At 34.2% G+C, this 16,752-nt stretch overlaps 1 long non-coding RNA gene across 1 annotated transcript; it reads right to left on the reverse strand.

Annotated features, from left to right (window-relative positions):
• Positions 1-441: 441 nt before the first annotated feature.
• On the reverse strand, positions 442-1,139 carry LOC149530355 (uncharacterized). The gene is made up of 4 exons (XR_016358526.1): positions 1,045-1,139; positions 884-955; positions 630-704; positions 442-547 (listed from the first exon to the last, which is right to left on the reverse strand). It is a non-coding gene; the product is annotated as an uncharacterized LOC149530355 (long non-coding RNA).
• Positions 1,140-16,752: the final 15,613 nt, after the last annotated feature.

Below are 16,752 nucleotides of genomic sequence, written 5' to 3' on the forward strand. Positions count from 1 at the left end.
GTGTGTGTGTGTGTGTGTGTGCGCGAGAGAGAGAGAGAGAGAGAGAGAGAGAGAGAGAGAGAGAGAGAGAGAGAGAGAGAGAGAGAGAGAGAGAACAATATGACTTATTAAAAGTAATTGACTGGTTATAAAAAATAAGAGGTGGAATTTCCATGTGCATACGAGTGGTCTAATTTCAATGAGTGTTACTATTTTTTCTTAACAAGAGTAGAATATCACCATATATTATAATAAATAAATTGGTTCAAAAAGAGCTCGTGAGGGAAAGAACAAAAAAGAAAACCTTCATTCGTTATTCATAATATTCAAGATGTGTAAAGTGTAATCCCTAAACTAGAATTGTTAAGAAACCCAAAAGGCTTCCTTTATATCTTCTAGATATTCAAACTCTAACCACATATTGGAACACTAATGAGGCTTTATAAAATAGCCATATAAAGTGCCTGTACAAATAAAATCATGAATACATTTATATAAAGTTTTATAGACTTTAATGATTGTCTTAAAATTTATTGGCCATAATCCTCCATATAGATATCATCAATACCTACAAAATGAATGAGTTAGTTATAAAATTCATTTAAGAAAAAGGTCTTAGAAAATTGAATATCATTTCATAATTTCCTTACCATCTCCACTTGTTGTGTTTTGGTTAAGATCAATAGAAAAGGGCAACCCATATTGTTGGTCAGTTTGTTGATCATCTAATACAACAATGCACATTTAACACATCCATTTAGATAAAATTAAATTATAAACTAAAAAATCAAATATAATTTCAAATTTTTATTTTTTCTATCATAACTAAAATTCTAAATCAGAATATTGTTCTCATAATCTATATCACATTATGTAACAATAAGAAAAATCAAAATTCCATTACCTCCACAAGTTTGTTGAAATGTTTGAGGATGAATAACCTTTGGCGTTGATGGTTGATCTCCACAAACTACATCTTGGTTATTTGATAAAGCATTAAATGCAATTAGAAATGTGAACTAAATAATTAATTTTAATAAAAATAGTTAATAGTGAGTAAATTACCATCTAGTACTTGTGTGTCATCTGTTATTGTTTGGTTCAAATCAATAGAGAAAGGCAATCGACGTCGTGGAGATTCTCCTTGATCAACCAAACCTGTATTGACACATGTTCAACATATAAAATAAAAATAACAAGTATTGAGCTATATGTTGAAAATAATAAAGTACTTTTAAATAAATGTACTCACCTTGTTGTGATAGAATAACTCTTTCTCCTTGTATTGCTATGCCTGAACGATTAATGACTTTTTTTCCCTTTTTCTTTTTAGAGTGTACAGAGGGGAATTGAAAATTTTCATGCTCATCAACTCTTTCACTTAAGTTTTGAGTCATAGGTTTTTTTTTTTTATGAAAAGATCGATGCTTATGCATTTTACTTGGACTAAACCATGGTGCCTTTCGCTTCATAGGCATGTTCTCTGAGCTAGGAATTGATTCAAAATTGGAACTTGAAGCAAGAGATGCATGTATCTCATTTCTAAATCTCCCAACATGTTGAATGAATATTTGTTTTTCATATTCTTCTCTAGTTGACAAATTTTGGATAAATGAATGTACATAATCAATGCAATTTTGAAGTTCATCATGAGAAGTATCAAATGATCTCACACAATCTGTAGTAAAAAAATAAAATTGTAAAGTCAAAATACTTTTTTAAAAGACTATATATTTCTTAAGAAAAAAATTGGTATTAAAACTTACTAGTTCTCTCATCTTCACCAATGTTGACTCCAAGTACATCTTGATCTTCTGAAGGTATAGAATCATCTGCAATTGGAAAAAAATCACTTAACTTTTTGATCCATAAAATAATTTAATATCTACTTGTAAACACACATTCTTATTACCAATGTTATAGATTTTATGACCAAAATTCCCTCCAACTTTGTCGTAATCCTCAGCCAATGCAGTAACATCATCTGTATTTAAGATCAGTTTAAGTAGGTCTTAACAATATAATAATCGATTGTATAAAATAAATTATAAAAATTATCTCTCAAATGATACTTACCAACCACTTGACCTTGCTGATTTATATGGGTTCTCTTTAGTAGATCTAAAATCTTTAGCACATGTTTGCATGTGTTACCTCTTTTTGCCCACTCACAATCACACACTTGCAAATTTGGTCCAAATTTTCTTACAAGATACCATTTGGTTGAAATGGTTTGACTTCTAACTTTAAATGTATCAGGAAGGTCATATAGGTAGCAATCTGTATCTGCTATTCTTTTTTATCTCTCTAAAGAAGTTAGGTAGTATCTCTCCTTTTTGAAATTGGTTAGAAACCCAGATAACTGCAAGTATCTCTTATTTTTATAGTATGGCTCTACCCTATGAAGAAGAACATGAATGAGCCAATACATTCTCCTTGTGCATTTTCTAGAACAGTCAGTCAAGTAGTGACTCTTGATATGCATGTGGTATGACTCTATGGAAGCATTAGTCTCTTTATTTGCATGAGAGAAACCTCTAAAGTTTTTTTCCCACATTTCTATGAAAAAAAGTATGATAATGTCTTAGCATATATATAATAAAAGAATCAAGCAATAAAAATAAAAATAAAATAATGTAATGAATAATGTGTATGATCTTACCAATGCGTCTCTCATCATGACACCAAGTCTTTCAGAAGTAATCAATAAACTCTTTTTGTTCTTTAAATTCCTCCATAAATTGTTTTATAAGATGAGTAGTGACATCTCCATCATCACTTATGGCATACATTATCTCACCTAGTCTAGTGAAAATATTTGTTCCAACATCCTTATTGCTTACAAACCTACAATAAAAAATATAATATCAAGCTATATTGTTAACAAAATAACTTTACATGAATTTTAAGAAGAAATGACTCACTTGTAGACATTCTTTAGCCATGCCCTGCGTACATGCCAAATACATAAAAGTACTCGACAATTGAAGGACAATCTACAAGTTACATTAAAAGTATTAATAAGTACCATTCAAACACAATCAGTTATTCAACTAAAATTATATGTTTAAATAATGAAATTTATAGTTTTAAAACCTATATAGCAAATATAATTGGAGGATTATCAAACCTAATTGCTTCAATCTCGGCGCTAGCATCATCGGTCATGAATGCATTGACTTGCCAATCTTCTTTATATTGCTTGCCTCTTTTGTAAACTTCTGCTAGCCACCCATGTATATCATCAACTTTATTTCTTGATGATATGGCCCATGCAACAGGCATGCCGGCCTCTTGTTCATCAAATACAAGTAATGAATATAACTCATACTGCACATGAAGAAATCAATAAATTAAGATTTTAGATAAATTTTAGATGAACTAAACTAAAATATATTAATATAGTTGACATTGGTATACTCAAAGCATATTTATTTGTTGAAAAAGTGGAATCCATTGCTATAATAGAGTTATGTGAATGTCTCACCATCATCTCTCGCATCCATGGTGTTTGAATACCTATGATAAATGAAATGTCTTCTCCACTATTAGGTGTTTTGTAGTAGAAGAAGTTGTCTTTCTCCTCCATGTGCCATAAACTTACACTTGTGGCATCATTTTCATTTTTTTGTGATCGAAGGGAACGCACCCTTTTACATGCATTCATTATGTCTTTTCTTAGCAAAAATGTGTCCCTCTTATTCATTAACTTCGTAAGACTAGGATCCAAATAATGTTGCTCACATATTGTGGAAACCCCCACTCCCATCAATAACAATGACTCAATATAAGATTTATATTCATTTGACAATCTCGGTGCAACCATACTCCTTGGGTCACCAGAAGGGTCATCCTTTCCATGACAAAATTCACCACTAGCATCTTGATGACTAAACTCATTATAAGTAATGATGGCAACATTTGGTCTTCCATACATAACTCTAACACAAAAGTGTGTTTTACAACCCCTTTTCTTTGCAAACCTTGGTAACCTTTGCATATTTTTTTTGGGTTTTCTTCTATTATCATGAGGTCCAAATGCACAATGATATCTGTATATACATGTACAAATATATTTATACCAATTTATAATCAATAAATTTTATAAAATTAGAATATTGCATGCTTAATTATTATAATAAATCTAATCAAACCTTGAATACATTTTGGTAGCTTGGTTAGTAGGGTTTGTCAAGTTCTTCTCATGATGTTCTTTTCGTACGAATGTTGTTTCTGTACCATCCAATAGACCTTATCCCTTAACAAAGTGTGAGAGTCTCTCAAGAGGGATAGCAGCACATAAATCCATAACTACATTATGATGTCCAATAGGTGTACACTCTAGTTGTGCACTTGAAAAATCACTTCCTTCATTGGGGACATCTTGCACAGGTAGTTTGATGAGTGATTGCCATTTAAACTTTGTATCCATTCTGAGGAATATTAATATGGTTAGCGATCCTTAACTTTTTGAAACATGTTAAAAAAAAACTAATAGGGATTATTACATATATCTTCAATAAAACAATTAGTATATTGAAATCACAATAAATACAATTATATCCTTGATATGAAATAATTTCACTATACCATCAATGAAATGATTTCGCAAAATTATATTAGAAGTTGATATTAGATATTTTATTCTATATTTTTCTAATCTTGTGATCTAGTAATAAGATGCATGTTAGTGCAAGCCTAGGACACATGATTCATATTGCCCTAGGACACAAAGTTAAAATGGTTAATAATCATATTAAATTTGTGTGGTTAATAATAAAAATTATCTTTATATTATGGTGATTTACACATATTCTACTCTTTTTGCCTTGTTGCAAATTATTCTTGAATAACTTCAAAATGTATTATCTCTATTTCCCAAAACCCTACAATTTTCAAGAATAAGGATAATGAAGCTAGGAGTTACTTACATTATGGTATTTAATGTGTTTCTAAGAAATGATATTATTTTGCTAATAACCAAAATTCATCTCTACATTTAGATGAACCAAGTGTTCATAAAAATATCCACTCTATTGAATGTTCAAGATTTTTCATCCTAAGATAATGATAAGGTGCTAGATCGTGTTTCTATGTTGGTCTCTAACAAACATAACTCTATTTTCATGGAACCTTTCTCTCTAGATTCTTGTATCTTTAAAGGGATATTAGATTTTTGTTATCACTTGTTACTGAATTATGAATTATCTCAATCATATTGGAAATGGTTTTGAATAAGTTTGGATGCTATATTCCTCTTCCTTGCACTCTCTATCTCTCTCTCTCAACATTTGGTGGGATGAGAAATTTTGAATAAGGGCTCTATCATTTTTGAGATATGGAGCATTTCTCATTCGATTGTTGTAAGGGCTAACTAGTGGGAAAGGAATAAGATGATATTTAGGGAGGAATTAGTGTTAGTGGATAAGGTTTGGGATAGTATTAAAGCCTTAATTTCTAAATCACTTAATGCATTTTTTATGTGGTCCAATTCTCTCTCATCTCCCTTTTCCTTGCTTATGTTTTGAATAGAAGGAAGAGAGAAAATATCCCACTAGAGGGGTACTAGTTGATAACATGGCTAAATGAGAAAATAGAAGGAAATTTAGATGGGAAAGGCCTAATGGATCCTTTACTAAAGGAAAATTTTATGGGACCTCCAAAGGGAACCCAGAGAGGTTAGAGATTGGGAAAGTTCTAAGAGACAATAGGGGCAATTTTTTTAAGATTTAACTGTTAGAATTCAAGATGGTTCAAATAATTTAGTAGATGCTTCAGTAGAGTTGGAGGGAGTTCAAATATCTCTAGGTACGAGATTAAACAAGATTTTTATTGAAGGTTTAATATCTAGAAAGATCATCAGTTGGGAGTTTCAATATGTCTTGGGTGAAGTGTGGAAACTTCTCCCTAGATTCAAGGAATTTAAGATTACTCATTGATTTAGGGAGGCTAATGCTATTGCAGATTGGTTGGCTAATTGGGGCACCTCATTGGAATAGGATTCATGTAAATTAATTGGTTTGGAAATGAGTTAATGGGTTTAGGTACACAAGATGTCACGTTCTCTATTAGATGATGTGGTTTAGAACTTGTAAAATGGGACACAAGGACATTTTTGTGTGTGTTTTTCATTGGTATGCTATGGGGCTAAAGATTTCTAGAGGGCTCATTCATTATGCCCACATCTAGAATTCCATAGCACTGGGGACTACACTTTCTTCTATGGATATATGAAACGTTCTCTCTTATTACAACTCATTTTGCAAAAGGGTAACAAGCTAGCATAAAGATACAAATATTTGTGGAAAGAAGAACAAAGATCTATGTTGTCCTATGATAGTACCAAGAAGACATGATATAAACTTGTGAGAAATGATGATACACCAAATATCCACAATCAATAGATTCTTTCAATATGGAGATTTGATACTGATTGCCAACCCATTATTTCTCAAGAACTTTTTTGTTAAATACATTGGAAACTATATTGAAAAAATTAGAAAAATAATCTGAGACACATTTATGGAATACTTAAAAAATATAGTTTTTAAGGTATATCCAAATGATGAATGATGAGTTGTCCTTTTTTAACCAACTAAGATCAATTTCAAATTTATAAACAATAATCAGGCACATAGAACAACAATCAGGGATTTCAAGCAAACGTTTACAAGCAATGGGCAAGGGACAAAGCAACCTTGCACATGAACAAAAATAGTGTCATAGTATGAATTTAATCCTTAGAACCACTATTGTGTATGTTCTCAAAATATTTTTCAATCACGCACATAGTCCTAGAAAAGAAAATTTGGCAGCACTAAGGTTCTTAGTAATAGTCAACTTTGTAGCTTTTGCAATCTAGAGTGGGCGAAATCCAATCCTAGCATACCAGGGTTTTGACATATTTCGAGAATTTAATCAATTGGAGATACTAAGGAAATCCGAAAACCCAACAAAAGACTACACCTATGGGGATTTCCCCCACAAGGACATTTATATAGCGGTTGCTACTACCACGTCAAAAATGGCTATTACCACTTGAGGTACCATACACGTAGTTGACCCAATAAAGGGAATGTCCACTGTGGTTTAACCCTCTCTAATCAAGGAAGACTCAAAAAGTTGTACCACATGAGGACTTGGTTTGGATTTAAGGGTTCCAAGTTTCTGATGTGCCCAAAAGGGAACAAAGCATACTCCTCTAGCCTCTTCACCTTACAAAAACATAACAAACAAGATTCTTTGACACACTAATTTGAAATCACCTCACCAAATTTTTGGAAAATCCAACAACAAACACCACCAATCTCAAAAGAGAAAGTACTAGTGGATGTTGAGGACAAACCGAAGTAGAATAGTGAAACAATGACAAATATCCTTCCCTACCTACAAGGGGATCCGTCGTCAAGAGGAGCTTCACATGTAAAGAAAGTGAATGAAGCTCAATCTCTCAAGATCTCCCAAATAGTGTTCATAGGGCCTAATTACTATGTGAAACATATATGCGTGAAAACAAATCTAGATCCAATTTTAGAGCACCAAATGAAGTGTGAATCTATGAAAGCATGTAAAAGCACTCAAGCCAAACACATTAGATGTTCATTTTAGTTCCAAATTCAAGTGTTATAGAGATCCAACAAAATACCTAGTAATCCTTGCAACACATTTTTCTCTGTTGTACCTTTCATTTATGCTAGAACGCTCGCTTGTAACAAACAAAGTAACAAGCAAACACAAGATATGCAATAATATACCAAAGCCAAGAGGTATTCCCAGATTAGAGGGAAAATGAAGATTAAATGAAAAGGTGTGACCCACATAAGAGAATGTGCAATTAACATTTAATTAAGAGATGTAGAGTGTAAAACTCCATAAAAATTATAATATGAGGGGTGTTTTTATTTAATTTAAATATAAAATAATCCCTTTTCTTATAAAATAAAGTGTGTGACATTTATTTAATTATTTCTTTTAAAATAATAATTGTTGCACATAACATTAAGTGAGGAGGGGTTTTATTTAATCAAAAGGGAGAAAATTCCTTTAATTAAATAATTAAAAAATCAAGATGATCCAACCATTTATTTAAAATTAATTAAATACATTAACTCTAATTTAATCAAATAAATTGATGTAAAATAATAAGGATTAATTAAATAATTTGAATAACTTAATTTCATGAAAAGAAATGGTGATGTAAATATTGATTCAAGCTTGAAATAAATTATAAAATAAATATTGACTCAAGCTGATTTATAAAATAATTGTACAATAAACTGCATACAAGAATACATTCCTAAACTATTGTTTACTTGTTAATTTAGCCCTGTCCAACAACGATCAACACCCTTTAACATTTCTTCTTAAAAGATAGATAAATTAAAAGCTACCTAAATGAGGTTAATTGTCATGAAATTCCTAGTTTGACTGTTAGAAGTTGTTGTCAAGCTCACCAGTCAGCTTTGAACTCACTCAGGCTTACATTTCATTCACTCATAGTCACAATGCTAATTTCGGCAAATATTGATTTTTCATATACTTAGCAACTCTTGATTAGTAGCCTTGGTTTTCTTATTAAATTTTTCTATTGTTAATGTGATTAAAATGCTTTTATTCATTTTCAAATTTGTCTTTCTGGTATAGGGATCTTGTTTAAGAATGCCTTGATAAGAGTTCTATGATTATGAGAGATGAGGAAAAGGGGAACATATTATACCTTAAGTTTCTCACCACTCAAGAATGGTAGAGTTATTAGTTACACATATGTTGCATTGGTTTTATATATTTGTTCAAAAAAATAGATGCAAGAGAAAAAAAGATTTTAAAAAAAGAATTTAAGGACTTTTATATTATTTGACTAGGAAAAAACAATTATACATGATTGGAAATATATTTTATTGAACTAACAATAAAAATAGATTGGAGTTGAAAAATAAAATACTTGATGAATTAAAATGGTTATATATTTTTGGCATTAAAATTTCACAAATTAGATTTGATTGAAATGATTAAAAGGGTATAAAAAGAAGTTGAATTGTATATTATATATTTTGTGTTTTTTATTTTTTTACAATGAAAATATTTTACATAGTTTTAGTATGACAATTTTACAAATTATATTTGATTAAAATGAATAAAAAAGTGTTAAAAAAAGTTGAAAATTATATTATAGTTTTACTTTTTATAAAAATAATTTGATTCTATAAAATCAAGGAAGCAATGATCTATAAATGTTCAATAACTAGGAATGGATATTAAAATGGTGTAAGATGAAGTTGAAAAGTGTATGATTTGATTTTTTTATATAATTATTAAATGAAATAAATAACTAGTGTATTTGACTTTTATATCTATTCCTTAGTTTCTTTTATAAAATTTCATGGGCTTTTCAAACAAATTCAAATTTAAGTGTGAGAAAAACCATGAATGGATTTTTAAATATATAGTCTATAAATATTATTAAGTATAAATTTAGATTTTAAATTCATCATAGATAACATTGTAAAATATATAGATTTTTAAATATATAGTCTATAAATATTATTAAAATTAAATTTAGATTTTAAATTCATCATAGAATTTTTAATAAATTTAAATATATATATATATATATATTTATGTTAACTTGTATTACTATATTAAAGTTTTACATTTTATTTGTTTTAACTATTCTAATGTAACTAAATATTTTATTAAAAATATATTAATTTTTAAAAACTTAAATATATTGTTTAATATAAAAAAATAAATAAAATAATAAAAATTAAGAAAATATAAAATTAAAAACATAAGAGAAGTAGAATAAAATAATTCAAAAAATTAAAATCTTCTTTATCAATCTAATTTTTTTTTTTTTAAATATTAAATTTCATTAATCAAATATAATTGTAAAAGTTATAAATGAAGGTAAAAACAAAACAAAGTCAAATTTTAACATAAAAACTTAAAAACTAAGCGTACAAGTTATTAATATAGCCATTAATCTCTGAGGAGGCAATTGTTTCCACCACAATCTTCTTCTTAAACCCTTCGTTAAGAATCATATTCAAAATCAAAACTGCAACGAATAGGGAGATGTGGCAAGCAAAATACAAAGCAACAAACATTGAAAATTGTTCTATAGTTGCAAGGAAGGGTTTGCTTCTTCGATATGCTCTAGTTCGCATGCCAAATATTCTGATGATCTAAAGATCGACATGGATATATGTAGAAACTTGAGTATGATATATGCAGATACAGGAATAAGATCAAAAATATACTATTGCAACTTCCTTTTAACTAATTGTTTCCCCAAATAGGCAGATTGTTTCCCCAAACAGGCACAACATTAATGAAATGAATATGTACAAAGGTAAAAATCAAAGCAAAACTATACCAACGAAAGATATGAAAATAAAAGAAAAACATGTTGGGCACATACCCTTCGTCTGCTGAAGAGTGGGGAGGCAGATGGTTGGCAGTAACAACAGGCAGCCGGTGATTACAGAAGCAAGATGGTTCGCAGTAACAGCAAGCATGCACTATGAAATAAGATTTTTGAACTGCTGATTACCTTCCCTCTTATCTTTTTTAACACGTCTTCATTAATTTGAAAGTTGGTGTGTAAATCTTGCATAAATTAAATTCTCCATCTACGCTATCTCAATGCGTCTGTTCCGTCTGTCAATGTCAGAAACGAGTACGGGCGCTGGCGAGGGAGATCACACATCAACGGGCAGTCAATGAAGCACTGCGGATGGGGATGGGATGATGTGCATGGAGAATGGCATACCCAGCCAGTCGAAATAACTGGCTGGTTAGCTGTTGCCCATTTTCCCCACATAAATTTCATTTGCTGGCATATAATGAATGACACATGGGCACGGGGTCCAAAGGAGATTTGTTGGAAGTAAATTCAGATGGAGTGGTGAAAAGAAAGTCATGGTTATTAATTACACGACTGCCCACTTTATTTGACTAGCTAAACCAACTGCCATGTGACAGTCATGAGATCTGTGCCAGTACATTTTTTCAACAATTTCACCTAAGATAGAGGGGTTAGTTAATTCATAAAGTTTATTTGGTAGAGGTAGGATATTTTAGGAATAGATATTAAATATATTTTTTTCTTTATTTCTTTTTTTTTTTTGAATTTAAATTTAAAATAATGAATCAACAAAGAATATTTTCTATTACTTCAAGTGATTTTTTTTTTTCCCTCCATGTAAAGTCTAGAGAGCATTTTGGAGGGGGATGTTTTTTTTTTTAAGGTAGAATTTTTTCTAAGTGTAAATTTTTCAACCAATTTATTTTTATAGCAAGGGGATTTATATTTTTCCTTCCCAATAGGAATTACCAAATGCCTAGTTAAGCAAGGGGCATATATATATATATATATATATATATATATACTTTTCTTTCTTTCTTTGTTTTCTCTCTACGTTAATCATTGAGTTACAAATTTGTTAAAACCTTAATGTAAGGTTATTTTAACTCCTAAAAAAATCATGAAGTTTAAATCGGAGTTCCAACCATAACTTAAATTTTTACATAATATAATTGAACTCAAAATTTTCACAAAATGCATGTCACCATTTATCTAATTTTCAATACACATACATATAATTGAAAATATGAAAATCTCATAAGCAAGGATTACTCAATCATTTTTAATTTTTAATTTTTAAATTAAACCACTTGATTCAAAGCTCTATCTAGAAAGAACCACTAAGAAAACCCAACATCCTTGCCACTTTAACAATAAGTTTATGGGAGGGATGGGCACGGTGAGAGAGAGGGATGGAGCGGGCGGGAACTGTAATTCAAATCATGTTGTTTCGAATCTGGAGAAAGGTGGGAGATAGGAGAGCACGTCTGCAGGAGGGCATGCAGCAAGGCATGCAGCAAGCGCAGGGTAGGAAATGGAGGGGAAAGATGAGGATGCCTCAAAGGATGGGGACCCATGGGTTATGATGCCCCATCCAGGTGAGAAGATTCCCCCTCCCCCCCATGTGGGCAGTGGGCCGTCTGGGGCATGGGGACGCTGGTCGAATCTATTCGGGATAAAACCATCAGGTAAATCGTCTTTCCCAAAAGTCATTGACAAATCTGATAAGGAGAAAGGTATTTTTGCTCTGGAAATCCCTAGGGAAATTATTGACCACAATATCCTAAGCATGGTGAACACTCTGGTAGGAAAATTTGTAGGGCCAAGACCTAATATTGATGTAGTGAGGACATTTACCAGGAGAAAATGGGACCTTAAAGGGCATGTAGAAGTGACTGCTATGGCCAAAGGCTTCATGTCTTTCGAGTTCTCTTGCTCGGAAGATTTTTCCCGTATACTATGTGCTAGGAACTAGTCTTTGGGCAGATCCAACCTAATATTGCAAAAATGGACATCCAACTTGGATTTGAACAATGATTTCCAATCTCAGGTTCCAGTTTGGTTAAGACTTTCGAAACTTCCTTTGGAATATTGGCATGAGGATGTCTTTGATGGCATAGCCAGGACCTTTGGAGAGCTCCTCTCCATTGACCTTATCACAGCAGCTAAGAAAATATTGAACTACGCAAGAATCTGTGTAGGAGTCATCGAAGGCCAGGACATGCCTCAAGTTTTAGAACTACAATCTCGTCTAGGAAACAGATCTCAAAAGATTGACTATGAAAGTGTGCCTTTTGCTTGTTTCCATTGTAAGAAGGCTGGCCACAAGGCTGGATCATGCCCTCTTTTCAAAGGGAAGAGTACGGTGGGAAAGGCTCGTCCACAAGGGGGGATAAAAGATTCTCTAGATCCCAAAAAAGAATGGAGGAAAAAAGCATCGCAAGTCAAGGCAAATGGAGAGGCAGAAGGAAAAACAAATACTGCTCCTAATGCACCCCAAGAGGAATCAGGGCCTCCTCGGGCGACTAGAAATGTAGGAGGGGGAGAAGAGAAAGGAGTGAAAGACGATTCAACACCTCTCCCCAATGCGAAGGAATCTGAGAAGAAACCTGAGGAGACAGGTGAAAATATGACTCTTCCCCCTCTGGATTCTCAGGAGGATGACTTGAAACTATCCTTTGTCCCGAACTCCATGGAAGAACTAAAGGAGGGGGAACCCATGTCCCAGGACCCTAACCCGGTGTGTTGTCCCCCCCCTTCAACAGTAAATAGAATCATAGAGAGGCTGTCTGCATCGACAATGTAAGATTTGGCGAGAATCGATGCTTGGCTGGACAAAGGACTAGAGGGAGAAGAGAATCCCTGGACAGAAGTCAGGAGTAGAAAGAAGAAGAATAGCAGGGACCCTTCTCCGGTATCTCCCCCTTCTACTAGAAGCATGGCCAAGGCTGATCTCGGCCACAAATCTAACCTAGTGGGAAGGAAAAACAAGAATGGAATCAGGAAAGAGGAAGCCAGAAGAAACATTAAGGATGGTACGCAGCGCACCATCCAGGAAGCATGTTCAGTAGTTAAATCATGAAGATCTTATCTTGGAATATTCGTGGACTCAATGGAATCCACAAGCAAGAAGTTATTAGAAATATGATAAGGGACCAAAGGTCTGATGTGTTTCTAATCCAGGAAACTAAAATGAAGAAGGAAAGGATGGAAAATATTAAGTTCAACAATAGCATGAAGGGCATAGCCTCTAACTCTGAAGGAGCATCTGGAGGACTGCTGTTACTTTTCAATGATAAGTATTTCAATATAGTAGCTGAGTATGATGAAGATAACATTCTTTTCTGCAGAGTTCAACATTTGCACACCAATGATTCCTGGTTTTTAGTGAATATTTACGCCCCTAATAATAAGAGAGATAGAAAAAACTTCTGGACCAAAGTTGGTAATATGGTGCAAGATTGTGACATTAAGAAAGGTATAATCATGGGAGACTTTAACACACTGCTAGAAGATAAAGAGAAAAAGGGAGGTATGCCCCCAGATTGGGAAAGTAAACAGGATCTTTCTAACTTCATAAATAATCTGTACCTTATGGACGTAGAGCTTAAGGGCAGATCCTTTACCTGGTCAAACAAGAGAAAAGGCCATGATTGCATTCAGGTTAGGCTGGATAGAGCTCTTATATCTTCGGATTGGCTTCAATCCTTCAGTTGCAAACTATCTTTGCTTCCTAGAATTGGTTTGGACCACTCTTCCATTTCTCTTTTAGTTTCCCCTCTGGTACACAGGAGATACCATCCTTTCAGGTTTGAGAAAATGTGGACCTCTCACCTTGACCTCCTGGATAATATCAAGAAATGGTGGGGGATAGAGGTGGAGGGCTCAGCCATGTTCAGAGTCACCAGAAAACTTAGCAATGTGAAGAGGATGATTAAAATTTGGAACAAGTCTGATTTTGGTCATATCTTCCATGAAAAGAAAGAGTTATTTGATAATCTAACTATTATCCAAGATTGCATTCAGAAGGAAGGTTACACTGAGACCAACAGGGTTTCGGAGCTCAAGACCCTGTCTGAAATTCATAACATTATTAATAAGGAAGAAAAATTTTGGAGGCAAAGATCGAGGATCACCTGGCTAAAGGAAGGAGATCAGAACACTAAGTTTTTTCACCTAACCACCCTCAAGCACCGTGCTAGTAACAGGATCTTTGGTATCAGAAAGTGGCAGGAGCTGTTAACTGAAGAATCTGCCATCTCGGAAGAAGTTGTTTCCTTTTTCTCTAGCCTTCTCTCTGAGGACCCAATGCTTTCCAATTTGGACCAGGAGGATTTGTTACACTGTATCCCTCAGTTCATTCAACCTATCCATAATAAAGAGCTCTGTGCTATTCCTAATGCTTCGGAAGTTAGAGAGGCTCTCTTTTCTCTGCCTGCTGACAAGGCTCCAGGCCCGGACGGTTTTCCCACTTTTTCCCTCCAAAGGTTCTGGCCAGTGATCATGGGAGAGGTTGTTCAGGCTGTCCAGGAATTCTTTGGAGCCAAATCTATTCTCAAGGAGCTAAACTCGACTTTTGTGGTTCTCATTCCTAAATCCCCTGGGGCGGACTCATTGGACAACTTTAGACCTATTAGTCTGTGCAACTCACTCTACAAGATCATCTCTAAAGTTCTCACTTTAAGAATGCTCAAGATCTTGCCCATGATAATCTCGCAGCATCAATCGGGTTTTGTTCCAGGGAGACAAATTTTGGATTCTGTCCAGATGGTGCACGAAGTCATCCACTCTCTTGTGGCATCCAAATGGGAAGGTATGTTTCTCAAACTGGATCTTTCTAAAGCTTATGACAGGGTGGACTGGTCTCTCCTTGGGAAGGTCCTCTCGACTTTTGGCTTTGACAGTAAAGTTTGCAAAATTATCTCTCAATTGGTGTCCACCTCCTCCTTGGCTGTTCTGGTTAATGGAGTCCCTTCTAATTTTTTCAAACCTTCCAGAGGCCTCAGACAAGGAGACCCCCTTTCGCCCATTTTGTTCATCATTTTAGCTGAATGCTTAGGAAGGATTATAGACTGTAGAAAGCGTGAGGCTTGTATCAAAGGGATTCTTCCCTCCTCTAATTGTGTTCCCTTCACTCATCAGCAATTTGTTGACGATACTATCTTGGGGGGGGAAGCTTCTGTCAAAGAGGCCAGAGCCCTGAAGAAGATTCTTGATACTTACTCCAGTGGGATGGGTCAACTGATTAATTGGAACAAAAGCTCGCTCTTTTTCATCAACACTTCTGAGGTTAGACAAAGAAAAATCGCCAGGATTCTGGGTTGTGGGGTAGGCTCTTTCCCCTCTACCTATCTTGGTCTCCCTTTGGGATTCTCACCCCCGGAGTCTTTTTGGAATGGTATTTTGGACAGATTCAACAGGAAGATGGCTGGTTGGAAAGGGGTCTCTCTTAGTCAAGCAGGGAAATGCCTCTTAGTCAAATCTTCTCTTCAAAATCTCCCAATCTACGCCCTGAGCCTCTTTGGAATTCTGGGGAAAATAGCTGAAAGAATGGAGAAAATTTAGAGAGACTTCCTTTGGAATGGTAATGAAGGGAAGAAAAGATACCCTCTTGTTGCTTGGGAGAAGGTTTGCCTCCCTAAGAGGTACAGAGGTTTGGGCATTAGAAAGATCACCCACCTCAATAAGGCTCTCCTAGCTAAACAAATATGGCGGATCTTCAGTAGCACCGGTGAATGGAGGGACACCCTGGTAAACAAGTACCTTAGAAGACCCTCTCTTCTTTTCACCCTTTTTAATGAAGATATCCCAAAAGGATCGAACATTTGGAATGGGATCATGAAAGCCAGGGACCTGGCTAAGGCCAGGATATCATGGAAATTGGGAAATGGGAAGGACATCCAGTTTTGGTCGGATAGATGGCTTTCCCAAGATCCACTTATCAATAACCCTATTTTTGAGAGATGAATACAAGCTTGTACTGATCAAATTGGGTCCAAAGTTTGTGATTATTGGAATGGCCAGGAATGGAGTGACCTATCCCTCATCTCTAAGGACTTGACTCCTATAATGCTTATGCTCAATTCCATGATTCCTATCAATTTGGGGGATGAGCTGGTCTGGAGGGATAATCCCAATGGAAGATACTCTGTTGCCTCAGGCTATAATTCCCTTTAGAGCTTAAAAGAGAAGGCCCCTTGGGCGGAGGCTTAGATTCTGGGTCTCACTCCAAAGATCAACATTTTTTACTGGTTGGCTCTTTAGAACAAAATCCTTACTCATGACAATCTCATGAAGCGAGGACATGTTATGCCCAGTAGATGTCCCTTTTGTAAGAATCAGGCTGAGACCGGAAATCACATTTTCATCTTATGTGACTATGCCAAGGAGGTGTGGAATGTCATCAC

Source organism: Cupressus sempervirens, chromosome 11 (genome assembly GCF_028749045.1).
Source record: "Cupressus sempervirens isolate cs-2001-9-10 chromosome 11, ASM2874904v1, whole genome shotgun sequence".
Lineage (NCBI taxonomy): Eukaryota > Viridiplantae > Streptophyta > Pinopsida > Cupressales > Cupressaceae > Cupressus > Cupressus sempervirens.